This window comes from Suricata suricatta, chromosome 10 (genome assembly GCF_006229205.1).
Source record: "Suricata suricatta isolate VVHF042 chromosome 10, meerkat_22Aug2017_6uvM2_HiC, whole genome shotgun sequence".
Classification (NCBI taxonomy): domain Eukaryota; kingdom Metazoa; phylum Chordata; class Mammalia; order Carnivora; family Herpestidae; genus Suricata; species Suricata suricatta.
The window spans coordinates 102,051,628-102,070,740 of record NC_043709.1 but is presented as its reverse complement, the minus strand read 5'-3'; the positions used below and the strand labels follow the sequence as shown (position 1 = coordinate 102,070,740).

At 38.0% G+C, this 19,113-nt stretch overlaps 1 long non-coding RNA gene across 2 annotated transcripts in view; it reads right to left on the bottom strand.

The window, feature by feature from the left end:
• Positions 1-697: 697 nt before the first annotated feature.
• The window catches only part of LOC115304414, a 31,493-nt gene continuing 13,077 nt past the window's right edge, over positions 698-19,113 (bottom strand). The window contains exons 2-3 of one of the 2 annotated variants that reach the window (XR_003914419.1): positions 13,746-13,835; positions 698-928 (exon numbers count right to left, since the gene is read on the bottom strand). This is a non-coding gene — a long non-coding RNA (uncharacterized LOC115304414). Of the gene's footprint in view, positions 929-3,520; positions 3,674-13,745; positions 13,836-19,113 lie in introns of those variants that run through there. The other variant, XR_003914420.1, reaches the window with a different exon arrangement.

Here is a 19,113-nt window from a genome sequence, read left to right as displayed (position 1 = left end):
AAAGGAGAAAAAATGGAAAGTAATTATGAATAACCATTGGTTCATATTACCTCCCTCTTGGTTATTGTTTTTGTTTTTTGCCCTCTCATTATTAGGGCAGTAGCCCTAGGCTTGTCTTGGATTAGTATGATGTGGGCTTGGTCCAACTGGTACCTTGAAGGGATAAACTCCTTTCTCTTCTGGGGCATGAATGCTCCCTACCATATAGTTGACAGTGTAGGAACTCTCCCGTTCTCTCCCTATCCTTCCTTCTTCCCCCAATTAGGTATATTGATCACTCTGCAATTCTATTATTTATCTGAATGGGGGGGGAGAGGATTTTTATAAATTTTTGTGGTTTGTGGCTTTCTCTTCCACACATTAGTTCCCACCACCACATGTGCAGAGGCCATTGCCTGGCATTATCACATTCTGGTATCACTGGGGAAGTGTAACGAAGCTCACCACCGTCCTTTGTTTTGGAGATTATTATTTCTGCATAATTAGTCCATTCTATTCAGATTGCTAACTAACCATGTATTCCCCTGCCTATGGCTGCCGGTGTAAATAAACTGCATCTCCTCACTAAATGGTACTATTAAAAATTTTAAATGACTTTATTTTTTATTTCAAGTTTTTATTTAAACTCCAGCAGTTAACATATAGTGTAATGTTAGTTTGAGGAGTAGAATTTACTGATTTCTCACTTACGTACATCCCCCAGTGCTCCTCATAACAAGTGCCCCCCTTAATACACACCACCCATTTAACCCATCCCCTTGCTCACTTCCCCTCCAGCAACCCTCAGTTTGTTCTCCATAGTCAAAAGTCTGTTTTATTGTTTGCCTCTGTCTTCCACATTGGGCTCACTGCTGTCAGCGCAGAGCCTGCTTTGGATCCTCTGTCCTCCTCTCTCTGTGCTCCTCCCTTGATCATACTCTCTCTCTCCCTGAAATAAAGAGACATTAAAAAAAAATAAATAAAATGATTTTTAAAAAATAAAAAATCAATATAGAAAAATCTATTGTATTTCTGTACAGTAACAATGAAGAAACAAAAAATGAAATTCAGGAAATAATTCCATTTACAACAGCATCAAAAAGAATAAGATAATTAGGAATAAATTTAGCAAAAGAAGTGTAAAACCTATACACTAAAAATTATAAAACACTGTGAAAATAAATCAAGGAAGACCTAAATAAATAGAAAGACATCCCATGTTCACTGATTAGAAGACAATATTGTTAAGATGCAAGACTGTCCAATTAAACTACAGGTTCACCATCATCTTTACCAACATCTCAGCTGGCTTCTTTGCAAAAATTGAAAGCTGCCCTTAAAATTTTTATGGAATCTTAAGGGAATAGCCAACAATCTTGAAGAGCAAGTTAAAGCACTCACACTTCGTGACTTCAAAAACATACAACAGCTACAGTAATCCACATAGGGGGGAACTGGCATACAGATAAAAATAGAGATCAATGGGATAGAATTGAAAGTCCAAGAAATAATCCCTCACATTTATGATTAGTTGATTTTCAACACGAATGCCAAGACCACTCAATGGGAAAGTGCCCGAATTGGGTAGCCACAGGCAAAGAAAATGAAATTGTGAATATTTCACACCACACACAAAAATTAACTCAAAATGGACCATAGACACAAATGGAAGAATTAAACTTAGAAAACACTTAAAAGGAAACATAGGAGTGAGTCTTTGTGTGACAGTTAGGCAATAGTTTCTTACGTATGACAGCAAAAGCACAGGCAACAACAACCAAAAAAAGGTATACTGGACTTCACTGTTGGTAGAAATGTAAAGTAGTGTAACTGCTTTGGAAAACTGTCACTTCTCCAAAAAGTTACATGCAGGGCTATGATGCAATTCCCACAATTCCAGGTGCAATTAGACTATTTATATATATGATAAATGGGGATCAGAAGGATAAAGAAGTTTATAAAAATTCTACTTCAAGGTACATAGCAAAGAGAAATAAAATGTATGGCCACATAAAAACTTACACATGAATATTCACAGCACTATTAATCATAAGAGCTGACAAGTACAAATAATCTCAATGTCTATCAACTAATGAAGGACATAATGAAATGTAGTCTGTCCATACAATGGAATATTATTCAGGCATAAACAAGGATGGAGCACTAATACATGCTACAACATGGATGAACTTTGGAAACATTGTGGATAACCTACCATTAATTCCATTCAGTATTGTAGCCATCTCACACATTATAGCTGTCATTTCTAAAAGTTCAATTTTAGTTCTTAAAAATATCTTTCATGGGCTGCCCAGATGGCTCAGTTGGTTAAGTGTTCAACTCTTGATTTTGGTTCAGGTCATGATCTTATGGTTCATCAGTTTGAGCCCCTGGTTGGGCTCCGTCCTGAGAGTATGGAGCCTGCTTGGGATTCTCTCTCTCATTTCTCTCTGTGCCCCTACCCCACTCTCTCTCTCTCTCTCTCTCTCTCTCTCTCTCTCAAAATAAATAAATAAACTTAAGAAATATTTCTTTCATGTCTCTACTTGATATATCTTTCCTCTAGACTTTTGAGCCTATGGAGTAGAGTAATAGTAACTATTTTAATGTTCTTGCCTGCTAATTCTAATATTTGCATCACTTTTGGGTCAGGTTGATTAATTACTTTCCTCAATATAGTTCATATTTTCCTGCTTCTTTGTAGGCACAATCATTTTTTATTAATGCCATTCTTTGTGAATTTACCTTGTTGAGTGCTGGATATTTTTGTAGTTCCATAAATATTCTTTTTTTAATGTTTTATTTATTTTTGAGAGAGAGAGAGACAGAATGTAAGTGAGGGAGGGGCAGAGAGGGGGAGACACAGAATCTGAGCTGTAAGCAGAGAGCCAAATGCCGGGCTCAAACTTATGAACCCCAATATCATGACCTGAGCCGAAGTCTGACACTTAACTAACTGAGCCACCTAGGCGCCCCTATATTCTTAAGTTTGTTCTGGAGCACAGTTATTTAGAGACAGTTTGATCTTTTCAAGTCTTGCTTTTAAAAGTCTGTTAGGCAGGCCCAGAGCAACATTTAGTCTAGGGCCAATTTGGCTCTACACCTGAGGTAAGATCCTTCCGAGTACTTTACGTAATGCCTGTGAATTATGAGATTGCCAGTCTGGCTGGTGGGAACAGGCACTATTCTGGCCCCAGTGAGTTCTAGTTACTGTTTCCACAAAACTTTCAAGTGGTTCTTAAACAGTTTCCTCACTTTCATGTGTTGGGGAGTATTCTGCTGCATACCTGAAAGGGACCCTCTGAAGATCTCTAGATTTTTGTTGTTGTTAGTCCTTTTTCTCTGGGTACGTAGCTGTCTCCTAGCTAGCATTCTACCTTGCAAACTCTAGCTGTCTTTATCTCCCTGGACTCTCCGCTCCATCTCCTCACCCCAGGGAATCTGCCAGGCTCTACCTAGATTCCATCTTTCCATGCTACCATCTAGAAATTCTCTCAAGGCAGTAAGCTGGGCCATCATAGGGCTTACCGCATTTGTCTCCCGTCTCTCAGGGATCATTGTTCTTCATGGTCGGATGTTCAAAGTCTTGAAAGTAATTATTAAAAAAAATATCTTGTCTAAGTTTTTAGTTGTTTTGGGTGGGATTTTGGTCCCTGTATTCCATCTTCATAGGAAGTGGAAGTCCACACTCATGCTAATTTAACGAAAATGTAGCATTAATTGACACGCAATACAACGACAGAAATGAAGAACATAGATTAACTTTAGGGTTAACTGGACCTATCGACTCAAATTACACCAGAATCCTTTCTCTTTCGGTCTCTCTCCATCTTTCCATGTCATTTCTGCTTCTGTATGTTGACCACATTCTAGTAGAGGACATGATCACTGTCCCCTACAGAGCTAAACCTAACAGTCAGCATGCCAAAGACAAAGAGAAAACTCCTCTCCCACCTCCCGCTTGGATAATTCTGTGGAGGGAGTGGCCTGACTTGTTTGCATTCTGTGTCTATGTACCAAATACTAAGCCCTGGAGGGTACATTATAAAGAATGATCCAATAAACAAAAAAAAATACATATCATCTACCTTACCATGTATACATAGGTTTGGGCATTTAAAAGAATTTCTTTTTTTTAATTCTGTTTTTTTTTAAGTTTATTTGCAGGAGAGTGCGTGCGCACCCACATGAGATGGGGGAGGGGCAGAGAGAAATGAGAGAGAGAGAGAAAGAGAGAGAGAGAGAAAGAGAGAGAGCGAATCCCAACCAGGGTCCACACTGTCAGCAAGGAGCCCAACGTGGGGTTTGACCTCATAAACCATGAGATCACAACCTGAGCCAAAACCAAGAGTTAGAAGCTTAACCAACTGAACCATCCTGATACCCCTCAAAGAATTTTCTTAGAACAACTTCCTAGAAATTGCTGTGTCAAAGGTTTAGACAAAGCTTTTTTCATATTGTCAACTTTCCCACCAAAAATTTATACTACTCTACCCTCCCATTCACTGGATATTATTCTTTTTCATTGTTACAAAGATGACAGACAAAGATGATATTTCACTGCTATTTTAATTTTCAGTTATTTGCTTAGTCTTGAAGTCAAACATTTTTTAACAGACATTCATTCATGCAGTGAATAGTTACTGAATACCATGGGACAGGTACTATTCTAGATACTAAATGTCTATTATTAATTAGTCTTATGGGTTGTTTTTGTTTTGTGACTTTGGTCATTTCTCTACTGAGGCATTTTTATTGACTTTTATTAAAATTTATTAAAATTTAAGTCATCTGTCTTTATTTTTGTTTTTTAATGTTTATTTAATTTTGAGAAAGAGAGAGAAAGAGAGAGAATGAGCAGGAAAGGGGCAAAGAGAGAGGGAGACACAGTATCTGAAGCAGGCTCTAAGCTCTGAGCTGCAGCACAGCTGAGCCCTATATGGGGCTCAAACTCATGAACCGTGAGATCATGACCTGAGCTGAAGTCGGACATTTAACCAACTGATCCACCCAAGTGCTCCTTTAATTTTGTTTTTAAAATTTTTTTGATGTACAACTTTTTGAATCTGTTTGTGTCATATCCTCATTGGTTTCTGTCTTTGATGTTGTCAGTCTTTTCACTTTGTTAGCTGGTTACATCTGACATGTTAGCCAGTTTCTGTTCAAGATCTACCAAATCGTATGTAATAATCAGCGTTTGGTACAGATGTCCTCTAGGGCTGAATCTTAGCCTGCTTTGTATCAGGCTCCTAGGGCTTCAGGCAGCAGTTCAAAACATGATTTCTCCCAAAAGGCTAATTAAGAAAGGGACTACATCTGCGGTGTTCACCAAGTTCATCACAGATTTGGGTTATAAACCAATGTTCTGGCTGATGTTTTTCTCTGGTTATTAAGTTAGAAAAATTTATAAACAATGATATTAATAAGTCAGGTAACAACACATTCATTTTTCATCTAGAACCTTTTAAATTTTGGTTTGCTCTGATCTGATAGCTAACTTATTTCCTGGTAGTCCCAGGAGAAAAGTAGAACAATTGCATCCACAAATGTGGATATGCAAGGGCTGCTTCTCTTGTACAGACTCATTTATCTGAAACAAAGATCCTTCTACCTTTAATTAAATAACCTACATATTCAGTAATAATAATAATAGCTGGAACATGAAGACCATGGGTTCCAGGCTATGTTTGAAAGGGCCAACTGGGCAAATATATGGCCAAACATAATTTTTTATAATAAAATACACAAAACTTTTGTTCTATCTTTTGTTTGGCAAAAGTGGGGTCTCACTGAACTTTCTGCAATGATGAAATGTTCTATATCTATGCTGCTCAAAATGGTAACCATTAGCTACACGTGTGGCTATTGAGCTCTTGAAATGTGACTAGTAATACTGAGAAACTAAATTTTAAATTTTTATTAAATTTTAATTAATTTATTTTTAATGTATATGTATGTATGTATGTATATATAAGCTGTGGCATATATAAAAGAGATGTGATATCACACACACACACACACACACACACACCTATATACATATATTAATCACATCTTCTTTATCCATTCATCTACCAATGAACATTTAGGTTGTTTCCACATCTTGGCCATGGTAAATAATACTACAGTGAACATGGTGGTTCATTTATCATTTCAAATTAATGTTTTCATTTTCTCTGAATAAATACCTAGAAGTGTAATTGCTGAATTATATGGTAGTTCTATTTTTTATTTTTTGAGGAAGCTCCATATTGTTTTAGATAGTGGCTACAGCAATTTACATTCTCACCAATAGTGCACAAAGGTTCCCTTTTCTCCACATCATTGCCAACACTTGTTATTTCTTGTCTTTTGACGATAGCCATTCCGATGGTGCGAGGTGATATCTCACTGTGGTTTTGATTTGCATTTCCCTGATAATTAGTAATATTGAGCATCTTTTCATGTGCCTATTGGCCTTCTGTATGTCTTCTTTGGGAAAATGTTTATTCAGATACTCCACTCATGTTTTAAATTAAATTGTTTGTTACTTTGTTACTGAATGTATCAGTTCTTTGCACATTTTGGATATTAACTCCTTAATGGATATAGGATTTCCAAATATATACTCCCATTCTGTAGGTTGCCTTTTCAATTTGTTGATGATTTCCTTTGCTGTGCAGAATCTTTTTAGTTTGATGCGATCCCATTTTTTAATTTTTGCCTGTGTTGCCATTGCTTTTGGAGTCAGATGCAAAAAGTCAGAGCTTACTACCTATGTTTTCTTGTAGGAGTTTTATGGTTTATGATCTTACATTCAAGTTTTTAAAATTTTGAGTTAATTTTTGTGTTTGGTGTAAGACAGTGGTCCAGGTTTCTTCTTTTGCATGTTGCTGTCCTGTTTTCCCAATACCATTTATTGAAGAGGCTGTCTTTTCCCCATTGCATATTCTTGCCTCCTGTGTTATAAATTAATTTACCATATATGCCTGGGTTTATTTCTGAGCTCTCTATTCTGTCCCATTTACCTATGTGTCTGTTTTTGTCCCAATACTATACTGTTTTGATTAATATAGCTTTATAATACAGTTTGAAATCAGGGATGCTGATGCCTTTGTTCTTTTTTCTCAAGATTCCTTTGGCTATGGGGAGCCTGACGGGCTCTGTTGGCTGAGTGTCGGACTTTGGCTTAGGCCATGATCTTGCAGTTCGTCGGTCTGAGCCCCACATCAGGCTCTCTGCTGTTGGTGCAGAGCCCACTTCAGATCTTCTCTCCCCCTCTCTCTGCCCTTCCCCTCCTCAAAAATAAATAAACATTAAAAATATTTTTTAAAAAAGATTGCTTTAGCTATTTGGGATTCTTTTGTAGCTCCATACAAATTTTAGAATTGTTTGTTCTATTTCTGTGAATAATGCTATTGGAATTTTGATAGGGATTGCATTGAATTGTAGACTACTTTGGGTAACATGGACATTTTTACAAAATTAATTCTTCTAATCCATGAGCATAGGATACCCTTTCCATTTGTATCTTCTTCAGTTTCTTTCATCAGTATCTATAGTTTGCATTGTATAGGACTTTCACCTCCTTGGTTAAATTTATTTCTAGGTATTTTATTCTTTTTGATGCAATTATAAAAGGAATGGTTTCTTATTTTCTTTTTCTGTTAGCTTATTGTTAGTGTATTAAAATGCAACTGATTTTTACACATTGATTTTTTTTTTACTGTGCAGCTTTACAGAATTTATTAATTCTATCAATTTTCTAGTGGAGTCTTTGAGGTTTCCTACATATAAAATCATGTCATCTGCAAGTAGTGATTGTTTTACTTCTTCCTTTTCACTTTGGAGACTTTTATTTATTTTTCCTGCCTAATTTCTCTGGCTTGGACTTCCAACACTATTTCGAATGAAAATGGCAAGAGAAGGCATCCTTGCCTTGTTCCTAGTCTTAAGGAAAATGCTCTTAACATTTTGCTGTTGAGTATGACATTAGCTGTGGACTTGTTACACATGGTCTTTATTTGTTGAGATAAATTCCATCTATATCCACTTTGTTAAGAGTTTTTATCATAATTTATGTTGAATATTGTCATATATTTTTCTGCATTAATTGAGATGAGCATGTGATTTTTATCCTTCATTTTATTAATATGGTATACCATGTTGATTGATTTGTGGATGTTGAGTCATCTTTACATTCCTGGAATAAGTCCAATTTGATCATGATGTATGAATGTTTTAATTTATTGTTGAATTCAATTTGCTAATATTTTGTTGAAGGCTTTTCATTTATGTTGATCAGGGCTATTGGCCTCTAATTCTCTTTTGTTTCTTTCTTCGTTTTCATCCTTCCTCCCCCTCTTTCTTTCTTTCTTTCATTCTTTTGTTCCTTCTCTGTCTTTCTTTCATGGTGTCCTTGTCTGGTTTTGATATCAAGGTAATGCTGCCCTCATAAAATGAGTTTGGGAGCATTCCCTCTCTTCAGTTTTTTTGGAAGAGGTTGAGAAATGGCTAGGTATTAAATCTTCTTTGAATGCTTTTTAGAGTTCACCAAGGAAGACTTCTGGTCTTGTACTTTTGTTTGTTGGAAGGTTTTTTATTACTGAGTCAATATACTCAGTAATATAGTAATTTATCTATCCAGATTTTTTACATCTTCATGATTCAGTCTTGAAATATTGTATATTTTTAGGATTTGTCCATTTCATCTAGGTTGTCCAGTTTACTGGCATGTAATTTTTCATAGTAGTCTCTTGTCACCCCTTGAATCTCTTTGGTATCAACTGTAATTTCTCCTCTTTCAATCTGTTTCTGAGGAGTCTTACTGAAGACATAGGTTGTTGAAATATATCTTAAGTAATCTTCCAGATGTTTAGGACAAACTTCTTGCTTTGCTGAGATAGGCTTTTCCTATTGCATGGGAAAATGTGGCCTGAACTTTTTTCCAGACAGATGGGCAAACCTCATCAAAGCAGGAGACTTAGCAGTTTCTGGAATGTGAGAGGAGCTTTCCAGGCTTGGTTACATTAAGTAGGATGACCAGTCTGGCAGGTGCCTGCAATTAATCTTCCTATTCCTCAGTAAAATGCAGATGACCCAATGAGATACATAGATCTCTAAATACCCCTAGACTAATCCAATTCTGGCCAACAAAATAGTCACTCATTACAGTGAAGGAATCCCAAGACATTTCACCCTCTGCTAGGAATAATTACTTCCTCTTTCTTCCAGCAGGCCTCTCACTTATCCCTCTCTTGACCAACTTTTCTTGCAAGACTAAAAGTTGCTCTTTGGAATCTTGGGAGTGGACCTTGACACCTCTGATTCACAGGCATTTAATCCTGTGGAATTTGACTAACATCTCTTATTGCCAGCTGTCATCCATTCATCTCTCCTTTGGCTTTGTGCCTTCTTTCAGCTTTGCTCTAAAGTGAGAAATGACAGTAGGGTGGGGGGTAGTGCTTATGTGCCTGGCGTTTCTACCATGTACTAAGCACTGTATTGGGTACCTCACGTTATCTCATTAAACCTCACAATAATGCTAGAAGATAGATAGATAGATAGATAGATAGATAGATAGATAGATAGATAAGATAGATAGATAGATAATAGATATAGATATAGACACACAGATCTTGTAAACCAGTAAGTATTATCCGAAGTTTAAAGTAATAGCAAATAACAGACTCCTGGTACAAAATCCTGGAATAAGCATTATGAGACTTGGTGCCCAGTAGGCATGATGATGTGCCTAGGAGGTCTGACCCAGGCAAGACTTACTCTGCCTTGATGACTTTAGTCAGGACTAGTTCTGGAAAAGACTCCAAATCAATGATTGTCAGCCACAGTTTAAATGCCCTAAAATATAGGTATGGGAAAGGATTAAAAAAAATGCGTCCCTCTCTCAGAGTGTTTATACAGTCTAGTTGGGAAGATGAGATTAACATACAGCCTGATTTTTATGACATTTATAGTTCTTCCTCTTGTTTGTAAAAGCAGTACAAGTTCACTGTATGAAATACAAAAAAATAAATAGAAAGAATCAAAATCTCCCTACCCAAATTAACCATAGTTAAATTTTCAAATTATCCATTTTACCCACACGTCTCCCTCCCCGGCCCTCCGCAAACAGGCATACTTCCCCAACTCTCACCTCATGCTTAGTTATAGGAGGAGGAGATCATAACATCTCCCAGTTCCACTTTCCCTTCTAGAGATGTCTTCCTGGGAATGTGATTTGGCTTAAAACACTGAGAGAGATTTTTTTAAAAAGCTACTTTAGATTCTCAGTGTATCCATCAATCAACTGACAGCTCTGTGAAGCCTCCTGTTTCTCATGCACGTAGAGGCCTCTGAGCCTTATATTACCATATAAGGTGAGGAGGAAAGGAAGTGACTGACATAGTTCTGAACCCAAAACATAAAGCTATTTCCCATCTGAGCAGAGAAGGGTCAGCAAATATTATGTCACATATGGGGTAACAGTTTTCTTCATAATGTAACTACAAACTATTTAACAGTGAAGAGTTAAGGAGTACCTAAGTGGCTCAGTTGGTTAAGTATCAGACTTTGGCTCAGGTCATGATCTCTCGTTCATGAGTTTGAGCCCCGCGTCAGGGCCTGTGCTAACAGCTCAGAGCCTGTGTCAGATTCTGTGTCTCCCTCACTCTCTCTGCCTCTCCCCTTCTCACACTCTGTCTCTCTCTCTCTCTCTGTCTCTCTCTCTCTCTCTGTCAAAAAGAAATCATTTAAAAAAAACTAAAAAAAAGAGTTAAGAGTTAAGAGTTGGGTGAGCACATGTTTGTGTGTGAAAGAGAGAGAAAGAAAGAGGAAGAGAAAGAGAAAGAATGAGAGAAAGGGAGAAAGAGAGATTAATTCTGGATGGCTAAGAAATCCTCATTTTGTATCTTTCAATGGGAGTGAGATCTTAAATAAGTCACAGCCACTCTGTACCCATCCGCTGAAGGGAAAGCCCCCTGTGGTGGTAATCTAGGCTAGAGGTCCTAAACTAGGAGCCTCATACAGTGTTGGCCTCTACAGCGCTTAAAATTTAAATTAGGATTCAATGTGAAACCACCAGGAGATAACACATAAAATTTAGGATTTCCAGATTTTAATAAAAGAGAGGGGTTCCTGGGTGGCTCCGTCAGTTGAGTGTCCAACTCTTGATTTCAGCCCAAGTATTGAACCCACGCTTTGTGGGTTTGAGCCCTGCATTGGGCTCCCTGCTGACAGTGAGCCTGCTTGGGATTCTCTCTTTCCCTCTCTCTCTGCCCCTGCCCTGCTCATGAATTCTCTCTCTCTCTCTCTCTTTCTCAAAAATAAATAAACATACAAGAAAAGAAAGAAAGAAAGAAAGAAAGGAAGAAAGAAAGGAAAGAAGAAAGATCTGGCAATGTTGGGCTCTTTTTTTCTTAATTAAGGAGATTAGCCCTTCTGAGTGTCATATTTTTCCCAGCTTGCTGTCTTTTTAATTGGGGGGTGGGGAAGACTTTTAAATTATTGTAATTGCTTTTATTTCTGTGCAGAAATTTTAAGGGCTTATGCAGTTAAATGTACCAATCATTTCTTTTATGGCTTCTGAATTTCATATCTTGATGAAAAAGATTTTAGTCACCTGAATTAATTTGCCAGGGCTGTTATAACAAAGCACTACAGACTGGGGGCTAAGACAACAGAAATTTATTTCCTCTCAGTTCTGGAGGCCAGAAGTCTGAGATTGAGGTATTGCAGGGTTGGTTTCTTCTGAGGCCTCTCTCCTTGGCTTGAAGACGGCTGCCCTGTCCCTAAGTCTTCACTCGGTCTTGTCTGTGTTCTAACCTTCTTTTCTTTTACCAACACCAGTGAAGTTGGATTAGGGCCCGCAGCGATGACCTTATTTTAACTTAGTTATCTTTTTAAAGACCTACCTACAAAAATAGTCACATCCTGAAGACATTGGGGAGTTAGGACTTCAACATATGAATTTTGAGGGAATGTAATTAAGCCCATAACATCACCCAGAATTATTTTTAAAAATTCACCCATGTTTTCTTCCAGTACTCTTATGGTTTCATTTTTAACATCTAATATTTGATCTATCTGGAATTTGTTTTGATATAAGGAATGACATAAGGATCTTGTTTTATTTTATTTCATATTATTTTTAAATTTTTTAAATTTATTTTTGAGACAAGCAGGGGAGGAGCAGAGAGAGAGGGACACACAGAATCTGAAACAGGCTCCAGGCTCTGAGCTGTAAGCACAGAACCTGACATGGGGCTCGAACTCACAAACTGCAAGATCATGACCTGAGCTGAAGTCAGAGGCTTAAACAACTGGGCCACCCAGGCGCCCCATATTTTATTTTATTTTCTAGATAGTAAGCTAAATGTCCCAATGCTATTTATTAATAATCATTTGCCCCCAAATCGTGAAATTCTTCCTTTATCTTACAGTCAATTTCCATGTGTACCTAGGTCTGTTTCTGGATACTATCTTATACCACCAATCTGTCTATTTCTGTGCCACTACCAAACTTTTAATCATGATAATTTTATAATATATTTTCACTTTCTAGAGCTAATTTACCCTCTTATTTTTCTCTTTCAGAATTTTCATCACCATTTTTGCATATTGGCTTACAGCATTTACTCTTGTATTGCCTTGCCTAGTTGTAAAAAAAAAAAGGTCTGAGAGCATTTTTATTGGGATAAGGTGAAATATATAGATGAATTTCAAAAGGACTTTTCATGTTCATATTATTGAGACTTTACATGTTTACTTCTTTGAACTGCTTAAAATTTTAACCATCTACTACATGTGTTATTTTTTTATAACCAGGAAAAAAAAATTCACTTCCAGTCTAAAAAAAATTAAAAATAAGACAATACAACAGCGGTAAACAATGATTAGCAGAGATAAATTTATCTAGAGAAGCCATTTTGGAGCTCCTTAAATTCTAAACCCCACAATTATGGCTTCCTTTCGGTTTATGGAAAAGTCTTGCATTCTCACGGTTGGAACAAAATAGATTCAACGACACATTTTGACATACTCTGCTTGTTATACTAATGAGAATCATTAGTTCTTCCTTCTGCTCTGTCTGATTTCTTCAAATTCAAAGATACTCTCCTCTCTCAGAGGCTGTCTAGGCTGAGAGAGGCGGACTGTAAACTTGGCACGTTTCCCTAACATTCCCCAGCCACGACTGTCCTGGCCGGCATTGTCTGACTCCATCGGAAAGGGTCAGGTTTCTAGTGACACAAGGGGCTGTTTCAGGTTCTGCTCCAGGCTCCCCAGCAATCAGCCATTTTTCTCTCATGAACTCAGAGTGTCTTCCCTGCTTCTCCTGAAAAGGCACAAGCCCAAGGAGAGACCTGCAGCAAGCAACACAGGCCCTTACATGGGTTGTTGTCTTTAATGTAGTCAGGAGGTGATCCGGAGTTCCACTTCTTTTTAAGAGATCATTTCTAGTGTTGTTTCTTGGTTTCCAGGGTCAGTGAAGGCTGACTAGTTCTCCTATTTTCTTTCTTGCCTCATTTTCTTTCATTCATTCACTCACTTCAGCACATATAGGAGAGTAATCATCCCAAAATGTAAGTCAGAACCATGTCACTCTTTGGCTCGTAGCCCCCCACTGACTTTGCACTTCACTCAGAGTAAAAACCGAAGTTTTGGCCTACTTTGGCTCTATGTGATCTATCCACTGATTCCCAACCTCATCTCCAACATTTCTCCCTATCATTCACTCTACTCCAGCCACTGGCCTCCTTGCTGCCCGCTTGATGCCAGAACTCTCTTACCTCACTTAGCAGCATGGGTCACTCCCTCACCTCCTGCGGTGCTTTACGAAAATGTCATCATCTTGGTGAGGCATTTTCTGGTCCCCCTACCTAAAAAGAGATAATAAACCAAATTTAACTTTGCCTACATTCAAACCTTTCTTTGGTTAATGGGAATCTCTTCCAGCTATGATGTATCTACTTATCATGCATTTATTATCATTTGATACATAGCACTACTGAAATCAATGGGTCTCTTCGTTTCCTTAATGAAGGTGAGGGGGAGGGTCCTTAGATTCATTTATTTAACAAATATTTATTGAATGCCAACTAAAGCCAGAATTGATATACAGCACTGAAGATCGTGCCTTCTTTCATAAAATTTACACTCTAATAAGGGAGATAGACAACAAACTGATTAATAAATATATAATCACAAACTGAAAAAAGCATATGGAAGGTAACCAGCAGAGTACTGTGATAAATGATAACATAAATGGACCTTCTTAGACACAGGGAAGGAAGGCTTATCTGAGGAGATAATATTTGAGCTGAAATTTGAAGATAAGAGGGAACCAGTGAAGACATATGTGGAGACAGAAAGTTGGCTTGTTCCCAGAGCTGAAATGAGGCCAAGGTGGCTGAAGCAAAATGAACAAAAAGAAAAAGGGCCCACGGATATTGAAGATGTTGAAAAGATAAGGCTAGATCATGGTGAGGAGCTTAGGTTTAGTTCCACGAGCACTGTGAAGCCATTGAGGAGTTACTAAGCAGGTGATGACCTAACTCAACTTACTTTCAAAAAGTTCATTCTGGCTCTTTGGAGTAAGGTAGCCACTAACCACATGCGGGTATTGTGCACTTGAATTATGGCATGTCGGAATTGAGATACCCTATAAGTGTAGAATATGCATTATTTGGTATACTTAAACTTTTTCATTTAAAATTATGTTAAACATGTAAAATATTTCCTTAAACTTTATATTAATTACACATTGCTATATTTGAATGGTTTAGTTAAGGAAGTATCTTATTACAATTAATTTCACCTATTTTTTTAACTTAAAGTTTATTTATTTATTTTGAGAAAGAGCAAGCCAGGGAGGGGCAGGGAGAGAGAGAGGAGAGAGAACCCCAAGCAGGCTCTGTGCCATCCTCCCAGAACCCGATGCTGGGCTCAATGTGGGGCTCAAACCCACGAACTGTGAGACCACAACCTGAGCCGAAGCCAAGAGTCAGATGCTCAACAAACTGAGCCACCCAGGTGCCCCTGTTTCTTTTTAGTTTAATATGGCTACCAGAACATTTAAAATTGCATATGTGGTCACATTATATTTCTATGAGACAGTGCCATTCTGGCTATTTATGAAAAACAGATTGGAGGCAGAGCAATGGAGGAAGTGAGAAGACCAGGGATGAGGCTAATGTTGGAGTTTAGAAATGATGGACTAGCTGGGTTAGGGTGCTATCGTGGGAAATGGGGAGAAGCAAATACATTGAGATATGGTTTTTGGTGGGGGTTTCTATAAAATTCACTGATGAATCAAGGATGGTTTCCACATTTCTGAACTGGGCAGCAGGTTACATGATGGTACTAAATACTGAGATAGTAAAATGGGGAGGGACTAGCTTTGGGCTGGTAAAGGACTGTCAAGCCCAGTTTTGGACATACTAGGTCTGAACTCCCTGTGAGCCATTCCAGTGGCGACACCAAGCTGGCAGGTAGTGATCTGGGAGTGGGGCTCAAAGGAGAGTTTGGACAGGATTAGAGAGAACATTTTTAAGTTCTCAGCACATAAGTAGGCTATGGGATGAGGAAGACAGTGTAGATGGAGAAGAGAAGAGGGTCTGAGGACTGAGCCCTGTGTAAGTTAGGTAGCTCATACACGCTAATGACTGTTGGGGCCTGAGGAGGAGACAAGGGGCCTTCAAAGGAGAGCAAAAGGAGCAGAGACCTAAGAGAAGCACAAGGGAGTGGTGGTGTCATTGAGCCAAGACAAGAACTTGAAGAAAGAAAAGTCTTGGCTATAACAAATGCTGCTGAGAGTTTAGAGAGAGAAGCACTGGTTCTCACAGGTTCAGGCAACAAGGAAGTATATACTGTTAACAGGAACAACAAAGGCCATTTGTCCACAGCAAGTGGAAGGGAAGCAAGGTAGTCAACAGAGGATGAAGGAGCCGTGGTGAAGATGAAGACCTCACTCCACTTTTTTGTTTTTGTTTTTTTGAAAGAGAGTGAGGAATGGAAGAGAGGAGCAGAGGGGGAGAGAGAAAGAGAGAGAGAGAGAGAGAGAGAGAGAGAGAGAGAGAGAATCTTAAGCAGGTTCCATGCACAGTGCAGAGCACAACATAGGGCCTGATCTTATGACCCTGAGGTCATGACCTCAAACTTGAGTGATGACAGAAAAGTAAAACAATGAAACAAAGTCTCAAGTACCAAAAAATTTACCAGAGGAACTCCAGAAACTCATGTCCCCAGTTTGAGAATCACTGATCTGCTTGAGACATTCATATTCCTGATTTGGAAACAGGAACCTGAGATCTGTGTCTGGCTTCACTTGTACCATGTATAGGGCTGGGCTCATGGGTATGTGACCTATCCAGACACACAGAGCCACACGCTTAGAAGGACCCTGTGCTTGGGTTAATGCTCTGCTGTTACCATCTTGAAATTCCTCATAATATTTAAACAAGGAGTCTCACATTTTCATTTTGTAGTGGGATTATGTAACAGGTTCTATAAGTATTGATATCTGACTTTAAAAAATTGAAATATAATTCACATACCATAAATATTTGACTAATTTCTGCTTCAGTTTCCTCATCATCAAATAACCATAATACATCTCAAATCATAGGTAGGTGGTATGACAATGAATGTAAAGTTCTATGAGTTCCTCCAACAAAGTGCCTCTTCCCATGAGGTGAGCTGTCATATTTGTTTTACATTCCACTGCTTATCAGACCTTGGTTTCTTGAAGCTGCTGCTGGGGTTTTCTATTCTTAACCCATACTGATAGGATTTTGTCTTCCATTTCACACCAACAATCTTTTCCAAATGACATTTAAATACATTGGTTACATTATCCTCTTTCTGAAGCTCTCTTCTTGGTGGTGTTTGGATCTATCAGTGATCACCCTCTGTGGAATGTGTAAGCAGATATAAATGCAAGACTTGGCTGGGCAAACTTAGTGCTTTTATCCTCTTCTTATGAAGGTGCTCAAAATAACATCAGCAAAGTTAGGGAGTAAAGGGATAAGGAGGCTGGTCTGTGTCTGACATTTGCTGGACCCAAGGCACAAATACAGAAAAAGAAACAAATTATATATTTAATATTTAAAATTTATAATTTTTGGTAACAAACTTTAAAATTATATGTTGTTAGGGCTAGAACAAACAATCCTAAAATTTGTATGGAACCAAAAAGGACCCCGAGTAGCCAAAGCAATCCTGAAAAAGAAAACCAAACCTGGAGGCATCACAATCCCAAACTTCAAGATGTATTACAAAGTTGTAATCATCAAGACAATATCGTACTGGCACAAAAACAGATACACAGATCAATGGAACAGAATAGAGAACTCAGAAATGGGCCCACAAACATAGCCAACTAATCTTTGACAAAGCAGCAAAGCATATCCAATGGAATAAAGACAGTCTTCAGCAAGTGGTGTTGGGAAAACTGGACAGTGATATGCAGAAGAATGAACCCGGACCTCTTTCTTATACCATACACAAAAATAAAATTAAAAAACTCAAACTGGATGAAAGACCTAAATGTAAGACAAGAAACCATCAAAATCCTAGAGGAGAAAAGAGGCAAAAACCTCTTTGACCTGGGCCACATATCCGAAGACAAGGGAAACAAAAGCAAAAAATGAACTATTGGGACCTCATCAAAATTAAAAGCTTCTGCACAGTGAAGGAAAAAATAAAAAACTAAATGGGAGAAGATATTTGCAAATGACATATCAGGTAAGGAGTTAGTGTCCAAAATCTATAAAGAACTTATCATACTCAACACCCAAAAAACAAATAATCCAGTGAAGAAATGGGCAAAAGATATGAATAGACACTTGACCAAAGAAGACATCCAGATGGCTGACAGACATATGAAAAGATGCTCAACATCACTCATCATCAGGGACATACAAATCAAAACCACAATGAGATACCACCTTACACCAGTCAGAATGTCTAAAATTAACAACTAAGGAAACAACAGATGTTGGTGAGGATGTAGAGAAAGAGGATCTCTTTTGCACTACTGGAGGGAATGCAAATTGGTGCAGCCACTCTGGAAAACAGTATGGAGGTTCCTCAAAAAATTAAAAATAGAACTACCCTATGATCTTGCAACTGCACTACTAGGAATTTATCCAAGAGCTATAGGTGGATAAATTTTGGAGGGGCACATGCACCCTAATATTAATAGCAGTACTATTGACAATAGCCTAAGAGCCCAAATGTCTATCAAGGGATGAATGGATAAAGGAGATGTGATAAAGTAGTATTATAATAATAATGTAATATTGTAGTATTACAGTTATAAAAGAATGAAATCTTGCCTTTTTCAACTACGTGGATAAAACTAGAGTATATTATGCTAAGCAAAATTAGTCAGTCAGAAAAAGACAAATATATTATTTCACTCAAGAGGAACTTAAGATACAACATTGTTGAACATAAAGGAAGGGAAGCAAAAATAATATAAAAACAAGGAGGAGGACAAAAGATAAGAGTCTCTTAAATATAGAGACCAAACAGAGGGTTGCTGGAGGGATTGTGGGAGGGGGGATGGGCTAAATGGGCAAGGGGCATTAAGGAGGACACTTGTTGGGATGAGCACTGGGTGTTATACATAGGGGATAAATCATTGGAATCTACTCTTGAAATCATTGTTGCACTATATGCTAACTAACTTGGATGTAAATTTAAAAAGTAATTAATTAATTTAAAAAATTATATATCCTACTACCTAGACAAATGTATTTTCATAATGTTGGCGTGTTTTAAATAGGAATTTTGGACCCCTTGGAGTTTTTGCTGGAACACAACAGTGTGAGGTGAGCCAGCCACCAATCCTCTCCATGTTTTCTTCCCATTTCTGGCTCAGAAAGTTTTAGGGGATAATAGAGCAGTAGCCACAGAGGGACTGAAGGCAGAGGGCATAGAGAACTTCCAAATCTCACCCTTGAGCTGAGCTGGGCATGTGAGGACATCCTAGTTTTTATTATCATTATAAAGATTCATTTCTCAGCATTGGAAAAGATGCAAGCATGCTGGGATCAACTGAAAAAGCTCAGCTTGCATGCTCTAGCCTAGGCCCTACACACCATTGGAACTTAATTTCCCCTGCCACTTGAAGCCCTCACCCACACACAAATT